The 13,025-nt window shown below is 42.4% G+C and overlaps 1 protein-coding gene across 2 annotated transcripts in view; it reads left to right on the top strand.

Moving 5' to 3' along the window:
- The window catches only part of CCDC34 (coiled-coil domain containing 34), a 48,966-nt gene that overhangs the window by 16,546 nt on the left and 19,395 nt on the right, over positions 1-13,025 (top strand). The window lies entirely within an intron of this gene.

The following is a 13,025-nucleotide window of genomic DNA, read 5'->3' as shown; positions in this document are numbered from 1 at the left end:
GTGCATTTCAAGTAACTCATTTTCAAATAGCGACCAAACTGAGCTGTATACGTTTTGCTTTAATTAGGAAATTAATCAACAACTGGAGAAAAGAAAAGAAAAGCAGGAACTTGAAAGAAGAAAAAAGATTGCAGAAGAGAAACACAAGGAATGGGTACAGAAAAAGAACGAAGAGGTAAATACTGTTTTAATTCAATATCATTTACAATTCTTAAAGATAACTGGATTTAGAAATAAGGTTTTATAATATAAAACTCTCAAAGGTATAGTATTCAGATGTGAACAATATATTAATGTGAGTTTTTTTTCTGGTTTGGTAGTACTGAAAGCTCAGTACTCCTAGAGGCTGGTTTTGTTCTGCTAGTTGTTTTACAGTTTTTAATAAGATCCTAGGTAACCATTGAACTAAAGGAAAGATTTATGTTCTGTAGGTTCATCTACATGAGATGCTTAATGCCCATTGAACTAATTCTACTGCGCATTAGCGTGGCTGGCAAAAACTGTGCTAATGCACAGTAAATTAGACCAGTAGGCATTAAGCATCACACAGTGTTCATCTGCACTAATGCAAAATAGCGCTGATTACAGCACATTAAGTTAGTACGTGTTATTTCAGATACAATAAAAGCTGTGTTTAACCAGTATTTAAGTAACTGGAACGCTGTTAATCAAAATTTCCAGCTGGCTGGCTGACTGGTGGGGAGCAGGGGGGAAAACTGGCACGTGGTGTGGAAACCTTGCTGCTGCTACCCACCACTCTGCATTGCCGCTGCTCTGTGCGCTGCCCCATCCCCCGCCGTGTGTCCATCCCAAAAACCCCTGCCCTCAAGTAAACAGAATTTTTATATAACCGGTATCCCTCTTATCCCACTCATGTCAGATAACAAAGCTTTTACTGTACTAATTTAATGCACCATAATTATGGCACATTAATGAACATGTAGACATGCCCAGTGTTGAATCATTTGTGGACAAACAATATATTTCTCTTTAATCAGTCCCATTTTAGTTGCACTATGGTTCTGCCTCTTACAATATCTCCAGAAAACAGATCAAAACACCCTAGTTCTCCCAAAAAGTACAGCACACCATTCTAAATCTAGTGGAAAGTGCATTTGACTAAAATGGACAGTGCCATGATTTATATGCATCATACATGTATCTTTGTTAGAGGTGCACTGATATATTGGTCCATATTGGATTGGCACTGATAAAAGGAAAATTGCCATTATCAGCAATTGTCTTTTTTTGGCCGACATAGCCGATAATGTCACCGATAAATGATGCATGCATGCACACAGCCACAGCATGCACGCAACCAGGAATGCAGCCTGGCATCTTGAAAAATTAGTGTCTAGCCAGTAAGTCTGTAGGAGGTAAGGGTGTGGGGAGGGGGCAGATTGAGGCCCCCACATTGATGGAGGGATTGGGCAGGGTCAGGTTCTGCCCTGCCCAGCCCAGCCCTCCCTCTGGGAAGAGGCTGATGCAGCCCTGGCCCCAAGCCTGCAGCAGACAGCCTGCCTTCGCCCTGTGCACAAATCTGGGCGGTACGTGCCTCTCATACCTCCCCCAGAGGTGTGCTTAGCAATGGGAAGCTCTCCACCCTGTTCCCCACCCAACCCCAGCTTGGTAGTGCCTGCCCCTGCCCCATTCCCTCCATCACCATGGGGGCCTCAATCTGCTCCCCCCACCGACTTAACAGCCAGACGCTGCTCTCCAAGCTGCCAGGCTGCATATTGGTCATCAGATTGGTATCAGCCGATATGGATGGTTAATAATTGGCCATCAGTATGAGCCAAAATAATCTTTATTTAGTGCATTCCTAATCTTTGTTTTACTTTCTAATTTATGAATAAAAGTTTTATAAGGCATTATATGGCTCCACATATGATTTATAAACCAACTAGTAATGTTTATTTATCCACACCAAGTTTTTGTTGGTAAAATAGTCTTATATTTTAGAGAGAATTGAATGCCATTGGGAACTAAACGTAAGTCTCATAGATTTCATAGACATTCGAGCTGGAAGGGACCCCAGAGGATCATAGAGTCCAGCCCCCTGCCCAGGGACAGGAAATCAGCAGGGATCATAGGATCCCAGCAAGAGAAGCATCCAAAAGTGTCTTGAAGGCATTCAAAGTGGGTGTTTGAACCACCTCCGGCAGCAGTCCATTCCAAACCTTGGGGGCTCCAACAGGAGAGAAGTTCTTCCTTATGTCCAGCCTGAAACGGTCGCAGAGAAGTTTGTGACCATTTGATTTTGTCATCCCTTGGGGCGCTCTGGTGAACAGATGTTCCCCCAAGTTAAAATTGCCTTCACCAGTTTCTAATGACAATTAGCAAACACCGCAATAATTTTTCTGGAGTATGTTACAGACTTATCTGTGAAGTATTTAGGCCCTATACATAAGCTGGTAGTTCCAAGTAAACAAGTTTTGTGTGGGTTTTTATTTTTGGTTTTGGTTTTAAGTGACATCCCTGTTTGCAGTCTCAAAAGCCGAAGACTTTATTGGATGTGGAAAACTGACTGCCCCATCATCTCTCCATGTCAGAGTTTGTACGTGGAAAACTGTCTTGCTCTAAGGCTGTTTGTATCTATTTTGTTAGTGGATACAAGGTTGTAAGCTGGTGCTTTTCACGCTGTTGAATTCTATTTTCTAAAACCTTTCGTTAATCATAAGGGATTGGAATTATTTTAAATGGAAAAGTAATTCTTAAGACCTGAAGTCCACTGGCATAGTGAATAATTTATTCTGGATTTTAACCAATGTAACTTAGATGATGGTTCGGAATGCTTTGCACCATATAAGCCACTTATTAAAATTTACAGTAGTGCAATTATTTTATTAAAGGAATTTGGGACTTGGTTTAATTTTGAGCTAGGATATGATCAGCTTACATAAAATGTTTTGCTATATATATATATATATCCTACATAAAATATTACTTATGCTATAAGAATTTACTAGTGTTTTCTTATAACTCATGCTACTACTCCAAAGCCTGTTCCCATTTAGTGAGAGTTCTTTGTAGATCAGAAAATTCAGTTTCTAACGTCTTTTTTCTATGGTCCTTAGCGTCGGCTCTATTATCTAGAGATTTGTTTGTTTCCATTATTCTTTTCCCTTCTACCAGTACAAGTCTGAAAGAACTAGTTTTGTGTCCCTGTCTGGATCTTTTCTTTTCTTTTCTTCTTTCGCTTAAGAAAATTGGTGTCACTATCAAGAATTGCTGTTGCAGATTCCTAGTCTTTGGAAGTGTTTGAGTCAGGAGTGCAAGTTCAGGAAATATACAGAAAAATGTAGCAGCATTGTGTTTACCATGCCCAAATATTCAGTGGAAGACAAAGTTTGTATATTTACCTATACTCAGTTCCTTTTCGTCTGCCTTTTAACAATTCAGGTTTAGAACTATTACTTTTGCAGTTTTTATATTTAGAAACTTTCACAGATGTTGGGTTTATGTATTGCGTGTGTACGTGATTCAATTTGTTTGTACCTTAGATTGGTTTTTAATCTGTGCAGGTTTGATCCATATTCATGATGTGGATCCCTAATGACCTGCTACACAGCATTCGAAACAGTGTCAGTGACTGACTAAAAGATCATAGAATAAAAAAGATGGAGGCAGAGAGGATTTCCGGAGGTTGTTTAATCCAATGGTGCTCAAGTTTTTGGCCCTGCAGGGCCTGTCCATGGGTTGGATCAAGTCCCATGTGCTAGGAATGGACTTTGTAGGGCCTTGGCTGCCCCCCCTCCCCACATGCTGGGATCAGGCCTTGGGACCCAGCACCATCCCCTTCTAGTCCAGGTACTGGGATTGGGCCTAGGGATTGGAGCTGCACCTGCGTAGCACCATGCACTGGGATTGGCTGCCCAGTCTGGTGCACATGGCCCAGGCTCTCCACAGGCCCAGAAATGTAACATCAGGGGAGCAGTGCCACCATTCCCTTGCCATGTTTCTGGACCTGTAAGGAGTATTTTGGGCCAGATGACACAGTGCTGGGAAGTGGCTCTGCCCCATGGATTAGGGGTTGAGCACCCTTGATCCTAGTCCAGTCCCCTCAGAAAGTCTGTTCCATACAGGTGTTTGGCACCCAGCGGTGTCTAATTCATCTGGCCCTCATCCACATGAGTCTCCATTGGTGCCTATACACCTGCTCCCAACACATTCTGATTAGAATGCATCGGAGCAAACTCACTTCAGTCTGCTGGAACGTTCCAGTTGGAATGCTCTAGCATGCTGCAGCATCTAGTGTGTTCAGTGCCCCACATTTCAGAATGGCAGTGGGGGCACTTTAACTAAACCTCATTGTGCAAGATTTAGTTAAAGCACCCCCTGAATACATGAAAATGCTGTCACAGAGCAGCTCCAGAGAGCCTCTGTAATTGTAATGCCCCTCCCCCCCCACCCACCAAAGTATGTGTATAGGCACCCCAGGGGCCAGAAATTTGGAAATAGGATGAGCAGTAGCACCTTTAATTGCCATGCCTCCAGAGTTTGCAGCAATTAACTGCTGCTGCTCCCTTGCCATGAAATTTCTGAACCTCTGGGGAGCCCTGAGGGCTGGATGACATGGTTCTGCAGACTGGATCTTGGTCACTCCTAGTCTGACCTATATTAAGTCTGCACTAACAACCTTATTGCATAAATACAGAGCACAATACTTAAAAACATCAAAAATGCCCTAATGTAAGTCCAGTCATGGCATGTGGGGCTTGATCCCAGGTAAAGAGTGTGACAAAGGTGCTATCAGTGTCCTGCAAGGACAGGAAGTAGGCAGTAGTTGAAGATCCTGTTAAAAGACCTGCTTTCTTTACACTGGTTTGGAAGTCCACTTGAAGTGGCAGGAGCATGGAGCACTGTGGAGGACTAAGCCTTCCTTTTCATGACCTGTAAAGTGTGCATATTTAACAGAAAGTGCTTCTACACAGTACTTGTTTTCTTCAGGGATATTTTTGGAACATTTCTGTCATTTTTGGAATGTTTCAGAGGGCATGTATATCTATCCTCTCACCTTTTGAAACATTTCAAAGGCTTTTGAAGATATGCAAATATCTGTCTACACTGTATAAATTGGAGACTAAGTACAGACAGTCAGAAAGCACGAGGCTGAATTGATTCAGTCTTTGCAGGTAGACAGAATGGGCTTTGTGTTTTGCTTCCTCTTCCTGCTGCCCCTGAGGTCTGTGGGATTTGCAGTCCATAATCACAGCAGCATGACCATCCAGGGTTGTTCATCACTTCCTCTTCTCGCTTCCAGGTGCCTTTGGGACTTGCAGTCCACAGTCGCAGCCAGCAGTAAGTTTAGTAAAGCAGGGCAGCTTTGTACTCGGGCGGGAGGGGGTGGGGAAGAGTTTAACCCCCTCTCTGGCCCCAGACCTCAGCCGAGGTTTGTCTGTGGAGGCCAGTGAGCCAACCTTCACTCCTCCAGCTAGGGAGCAGAGGGGTGGGGCCAGCTCTGCTGTCTGGAACTGACAGCCCAGCCCAGGGCTGTAAAATGCTGGGATGCTGTGGGACTGATTTAACTTGAACCAGGAAGGGGTCTGGAAGAGAAGTTCTGTAAACTGGTTTGACCTAAGTCAGTTAAGTCTGATACTACGTTCAACCAAGTTTATCTCAAATCAGTTTCAGCCATTTTGAAACTAGTGTATGTGCACTGACTTGTATTAAACCAGTGTCTGATCATTTAACCATTTTATGTGCAACTTTTGTCCCTAGCCTTTGTGACTAACATGGTTCCAAATGTATTTACGCTTTATGTGCGCCTTGGCTATATTTATATGATGTACAAGCTTCTAGTGCATGGGTGGGCAAAATGCAGCCCGTGGATCTGGCAGTGAACTCCATTTCCCAGCAGCCGGTGCCTGCATGGCTGGGGCTTGTCTCCATGGAGACCCCAGCTGCACCTGCACTATGATAGCAAGGTTGGGGTTGCCATGGAGACTGGCCCCAGCCACACTGGCAGGATGTGCAACAGGTCAGAGCAGGGGGCTGCTTGGGAGCTGCTGGGATCTTGCAGTGGGGGCAGCTTGGTCTGGGGCAAGGGCAGAGACGCAATCTGCAGCCTGTATGCTCTGGACAGGGGTGTGCAGGTAGCAGATCACGGCTCTGCCCCAGCTCGGGACCAGGCTGTCAGCACTGAGAGGAGCCAAGACAAAGCTGTGATCTGCTGCCTGCGCACCTCTGCTTGGGGCATGCAGGCTGCAGATTGCAGTTCTACACTGGCCCCGGACCAAGCTGCCCCTGCCACAGGATCCTAGATGCTCTGGAGCAGCCCCCTGCCCTGCCGCGCACCCTGCCAGCATGGCTGAAGCTGGTCTCCGTTGCAGCCCCAGCCTTAAACAATCAAAGCTCAGGGGCTGCTGGGAAATGGAGTCCGGCTTCTGGCTGGATCTGCCATTTTGCCCATCTCTGCTCTAGAGCAGTGGTTTCCAAACTTTTTTGATCGCACACCCCTATCAGTAAAAAAAATTTTGAGCGCGCACCCTCAATATATGTATATTTATTTATTTATAAATGATATACATGTACTACTGTACCAATATATTATGTACAATATATATAGATAAAAAATAAATAAAAGTTCTAACATTTTCTTCCCGCACCCCAATGGATCGTCTTGCGCACCCCCCTGGGGTGCGTGCACCCCACTTTGGAGACCACTGCTCTAGAGGAAACCTCTGCAGACTTGCATAAGTAATGGTTAAGAGACGAACAATCAGGTGAATGTTCTTTATTTCAGTTTCTTCCAAGGATTTCATTCTATCCATCAAAACTGGGATGCGAGTACAAAGCTGCGTTGGGAAGCAAATCTGCATCTAAGAGCTATAATGAGCTATAACTTTATTAATTACTTTTTTTATAGAATTTCCTTAGGACAGCGGAGGCCAACACTCCTGTGGAGCCCAGCCCAGCCTGGCCCCTGCATGATCAGGGCACAGGTCAAACTTCCTCAGAATCAGCCTGGCCCCTGCATGATTGGTTAGGGGCCAAACTCACATAGAGGCCAGGCTGGGCTCTGCACTAATTTGGCCCCTACCCCAGCTGGGACCTAGGCAGTGAGAGGCCGGTGGCACCCGGCTCCCAGGTGCTACCAGCCCTGCCCCTCCAACCCCTGCTCTTGGCACAGTCCCCAGTGCCTGTAGTGCATGTGCTAAATCAATAAAAATAAGAAAATGCCCCTAATTTAGCACAATCCTGAACATTTCAGTTGATAAATTGAAATAAATGCTTAAAAATAAGCATCAATTTTAGTTGTCAAAATGTTCAAAATTGATTTCTGCTAAGCCTACGTATTAGGGAGTGCTTCTATATCTAAAAGCTTCTGTGTGAAGCTGCATTCACATTTTAGCTCTATTATTCTTGAATCAGGAATTAGTTCAGATTTTTGGCACAGGAAACCTTTCATTTATGACAGTCTTCCTCTGGGGCCTGCAATTGCTGGCTTATTTCCCAAGACTGAGGACCTGCAGAGGCAATTCTTGATGGGAAAAGTGCTGCCTGCCTGCAGCTGTATTTCTGATTATGGTCTTCTCATGCTCTCCCACCATTCTTCCTTCTTTCTCCTGTGGTACTTCAGCTAACTAAGGGTATAAACAGTTGTAGATTTGGAGCTGTTTCAAAAGGGGGACATTTCAAAACAGCAGTAGCTTTTATGTGCTAATTGTTATGTGTGGACAAGCCAAGAACAATACAAGTGTAGTAAAATACTGCAGCTTTAATATTGGATGAACAAGTTAACGTTGGAGCAGTTTTGCTACATTTTATATGGTTCCTAGTTTGTCCGCAGGTAACAGTTACAGGGGTGGGCAATTATTTGGATCCATGGGCCAAATAAGGAGTTCAAGTGAGCTGTTGCATGCTGGGGCACCTCTGAGTTAAAATGTACTAGCTTCTGCCCTATTGAAAAAGCTCCCAATAAATATGTGGCTGAGGATGGTTTGGGCTGTAAATCTTTAAATCTCTGTAAATAATGGCACAGTCTCAGCAGTTACTTATGTTTTTTGAATGTGAGGCTTGCATGCTTGTCTTTAAGAATACTTTAACTGAATAACTCCACTTTTGTGTTTAAAATTCCGGAAAATAATAGCTGCATATTTTTTCCTCTGCCTGTTTATTGAAAGTTTTGAGCCTGAATTGCTAAAAACCCTTTTTTGTTCCCATTCACTTTAGCCAAGGGACTGATTGTAGAACTTTACTCCAAGTGAGGTAAATGTCCTGAATATAGTTAGGTTAATTACCGTGAGACAGGACTCTGCTATTACATATGTGGTACATGTTTAAACATAGAAGTATATGTAAATTGCTGTGACTGTAATTAATTAGAACCTTGTCATAACAGTAAGAATCTCTTATGAATAAATGCTAAATATGATAGGTTAGTATGATTAAAGAAAAGGGCTGATGACAGTCTTTTTGATAAATATTTGAAAAAAATCACACATTTAATGTACTCCACTCTCCTCCTAAGTTCTTTTTAAATAACTTTTGCACCTTTTCTACCAGTCCTTTTAACTCCAGCTTTATTAACTAAGACAATCTGACTGTTAGAAAAGTGGTATGATAGAAACTTAGTAGGCATAGGGAATCTAATTTTGGTGTTTAATTTTTATTTCATCTTTAATCCATTTTTTAAAAAAACGAATCAAACACCCAAGTACTGAATGCTTCCCTGTGTCAAAATAGGAATATTATTTTTTAAATAATTAACTTAGCATTTTACAAGTTGCATAATTCATTTTTAAACCCTTTGTTCAGGTAGCTGTTACGCTGTTGCTTGTGTATAATTTGATGTAAGGTACCATGTTAATTAGGATTAAGCTTTAGTTATTTTATTTCCCATACAAAAGTACTAGTAATGTTTTTGTCCCTTTCATATCAGAGCTTTTACTGTTAAATAAATTTTAAAAATGCAGAATGCAAAAAGGCAGAAGTTCAGATTTGGTGGTGATATCCTGAATATTTATTTATGGGCTTTAGAAGAATCAAAGGGATTATATTTTCTATTCATATCTTTTTTATGTTACATATGAACAAAATCAATAGGGATAACTTTCTTAGAATAATCTTAACTGTTGCAGATATTTTTAAGTTGAGGTTCTCTTTAAAAAATACTTAGAATACAAAGAATAAGAGTATTGAAATCAGTATTAAATTTTGAGGTTATTATTTTATAGAGGTCTGTCAGAGATTTGAGGGTGAGTTCCTTGTTTTGTTGCGATGTGGTAGGAATTGGATAGTCATCAAAATATTTAATCACTATTTTTACACAATCATGAAAGAAACTAATTAAAAAATAAAGTCTAGAACTGGCAGTATGCTGTGGAACATTGCAAAAAGGTGCAGTGATACTAAAACTGTAAGATGTACATCTTTGTTTGCTTTCTGTTTCTTCAGTTTTCTTTTTTTTTAAGGGTAGGGCTTCCTGGGATAGAGTTCGTTGTGTTTTTCAGTATGTCAGTCTTTCCAAAACAGGTTCTTTCAAACCTGATGTTAGTGGTCTGTACTTGAGTCTGCTGACCAAGCCAAGCAGATGATGCATGTATTAAGCCAGGCATGTTGGATTTATTAATGCTAAAATCCTAGTGACTATCTACTGAACAGACATGAAAGTGATGTAGTCTTTAAGACTCCTCTCCACATGGGGACAACGACATGACTGCAGAGCGCTGCAGTTTCTGAATTTTAGGTGTTTGACCTGGAAGTAAGATCCTCAGCCCTGATTAGGTATCTAGGTTTCACAGAATGCAGGGGAAGAGTTATATACAGTAGAATGCAATCCATAAAACCAGCATACTGAGTAGGGCTCACTTAAGATGAGCAACAAATGCTGCTTCTCTTTTCTGCAAGACCTCAGTGACTTGAATGCTCACTCGTGATATGAGAGGTCTGGATTTAATTCCTTCTCTATCTGTGGAGGTTATTCACCACTTTAGACAGTAGTACTCACTGGGTTTCGTATTGAAGCTGTTTTACTTGCAGGAAATAATGAAATATTAATGTGTTCAGGCAGAGGGAGCGGAAGTGAGTACAATTCTATAACCTATGGTTGGGACCTTTGCCTGCATTTTAATTTAAACCCTCATTACTTAAAATATTAAATAAGTCTTTGGAGCAGGCGCAGGAACCCAGGTTTTCCCCCTTTCAGGTGAGTGACCAGAGCACTAGACTTAACAGAGCAGGGCTGCTTCATGCTCTGTATAGTCCAGTGAATTTTACTCGTATACAGAATGCCACAGTTTTAGAGAACAGAAGCCTTGGAGAGTGCTTCCATCGCAGGACAGCCTAAGGTCTGGTAAATAGAATATGGAACATGTCAGTTGGAATTTTTTTGACACAGAAAGGAATTGAATGGAGAGTTTCCGTATCTTAAATGAGAGTTCTAAATGTTGAACTCCTGTATAAAAGGTGGGGATATGGCCCCACTGTCTTCTCTTCCAGCTGTGCTTAGAAGGAAAGGGGATGGGTGCCACCACACTTTGTGCACAGACCAATGTGGTGGTAATGGTTCTCATAACGCATTTAATGGATTGAACCAGTTATGTGAGATAAGTGGAGTGCCTAATCCAATGGTTATCAAACTTTTTCGACTCAAGGTACCCCTTGTTTTGATTCAAGGCAGTCCTCCATAACTTTTGTGAATCAAGCAGGACCCCATTTCAGAAACTCATTTATTACAGTGCTTAGCTTCTTGCAGAGGGGCCAGGTGGGGATGAGCCTGAGCCTGCCCTTATCTCTGGATACTTGCTTATCTCCTCACAAGGTGCCCTGCCCATCAAAAGATCCTGTGGCACACCAAGGTACCTTGGCACCTAGTTGAAGATCACTGGCTTAATCTGTGGATTTTCATGTAAACATGAGTTGTTAAAATCTGTGAAAACAAAAGGACTTCTGGACTTGCCTAGAAGCAGAAGTTTTAAGTGCTGGGGCACAATGATATCAAATTTCTTATGTCTCCAAAGTTAGTTGGCAGTGAAGCAAAAATTTGAGTACTGAACTTTTGGACACAGGTGCCTAAATTCTGCCTATTTTAGTCCTATTCAGGGCACCTAGATGACCTTACCTGGGCCTGAGTTCTTTAAACTGGCTTCTGTGTAGTCTCACTTTATAGTATCAAAAGGCCAGTGCATGGAATGTTTTACAAAGCAGTGTCATTTGGGAGGGAAACATTATTTATGTCTCACAACACAGAAGATTTCAGTCCTCGAGACCACAAAGCAGAGGTGCAACCACTGCTGGCCCCTATAGACTTTGAGCAATAATCTTGGACAGTATCGGTTGTGACTTGATCAGACTTTGTCCACAGATTTCTGTAAACAGATTTGAATTTAGTTTTAGTAGAGTCGATTTAGGCTGATTTTTGGATACTTTTCAGCATTCATAATTTTTGGGGTTTAAGATGGAAACCTAGTGTAACATTTCCTAAGGGATTTCATTGTTGTTAAGACCAGGTAGATTTCAACAAGATTTTCTAAGTCTCAGACCCACACCCAGGTTATTAAGTACCTTTTATCCTGGGGTGGAGCCGTCGGAAGAGACATAATTCAGAGGGAAGGCCGTGTAAAGCTATATTTAGGTTATCTTGAGCTGTCCAATTTCTAGGCTGCTATAGGGGTTGAAACTGCCTCAGTGGAACATAAGGCAGGGGGGAATTTCCCCATGACTGTCTGTGAGCTTCACTACAGTCCAGACCTACTGGCCTGCTCTCTAGTCCCCCAGTCCCACCCCTTATGCACATACCGCACAGAGAGAGAGAGAAGTATAGGGGTCTCATGTAAACCTTGTGCTGCCAGAGTTTTGTTTTGGGGCTCTACCAGAGTGATGGCAAGATTTGACCACCAATTATTTCTGAGGTGGCTGATGTGATTGACATTAAGATGCTGCCAAGAGGGTGAGCAGAAAATAAAGAGAAATATGAAAGAAGCTTTTAATTGTATAGGTTTGCTTCAGTGGCAATGTGGTTATTTCTATCCTAATACATTGTTTAATGGTTTTGGGGTTTGGACAGAACGAAAGTGACATCCTTCTCCAGATTCTGGATCTTTTTGGTAGCTAAAGAAGTATAGATTAATCATTTTTTCTTTGGTTCAGGAGTTGGCAGTCATTCACTTAAGGCATAGGTACCGAGTCAAAGAAAAAAAAATCCTTCTTGCTGAATCATCAGCTCTACCATGTGCAACCCCAGGAATGGTTTTGGCTGGAGGACTTCCAAGTACTGACTTAGATCAGTCTTCATTAGTTATCAGCCTGATGAGATCACACCCCAGGGTGATATACCTGCAGGCCATGTTTGTGAATGTTCTCCTTAATAATATATTTGGGTGGGGCAGTGGGAGCTTAAATCTTCCTTGCAATAAAAAAATAAGTGTATGTATTGTAGGAACATATTCATTGGAAAAGCTGAATCATTTTAAAAATGTATTTATAGTCACTAGTGTTTTGATGAATATATTGTTTGAACATAAGATCAAAGTCAATCTGATAAAACCAGGTGTAAACAAATTATATGTATGTGCATACAAACGAATGAAGAATTGGTATATTAATGCATCCTTTCATAGCCTTTTAGATGGACTAGTAGATATGTGTCAAACCTCTCTGCGGACCAAATGGGTGACCTGGGACCAGTTCACAGGCTGAATGAATGGCACAGAGCCAGCCCAGTTGCTGCTCTGACTGGTCTGGGACTGTGCTGCATGCTATACCTCTGGTCAGCTAAGGATATGAGTAGCAAGTGGCACCCCTTGCATTGCAAACCCTAGATTGGCCGGATCAGGCACCATGTGCAGCACAGTCCCAGACCAGCATAAACAGGCACCGAATCTGACATAGGAGGGACCTATGGGGTCCATCCCCACACTGCCACATACTGGATCCAGCATCCGCTCTGGCTGATCCAGAACTGTGCCGCGCATAGCACCCACTCCAGGACCCACACTGCACAAGGCACCTGCCCCAGACTGGCTAAAGTGGATATTGTGTGTGGCACTGTCCCTGGACCAGCTGGAATGGGTGGTGGATGT

The sequence above is a fragment of the Gavialis gangeticus genome, unplaced genomic scaffold (assembly GCF_001723915.1).
Source record: "Gavialis gangeticus isolate Ggan-Ray unplaced genomic scaffold, GavGan_comp1, whole genome shotgun sequence".
NCBI lineage: Eukaryota > Metazoa > Chordata > Crocodylia > Gavialidae > Gavialis > Gavialis gangeticus.
This window is presented reverse-complemented; position numbering and strand designations above follow the sequence as displayed.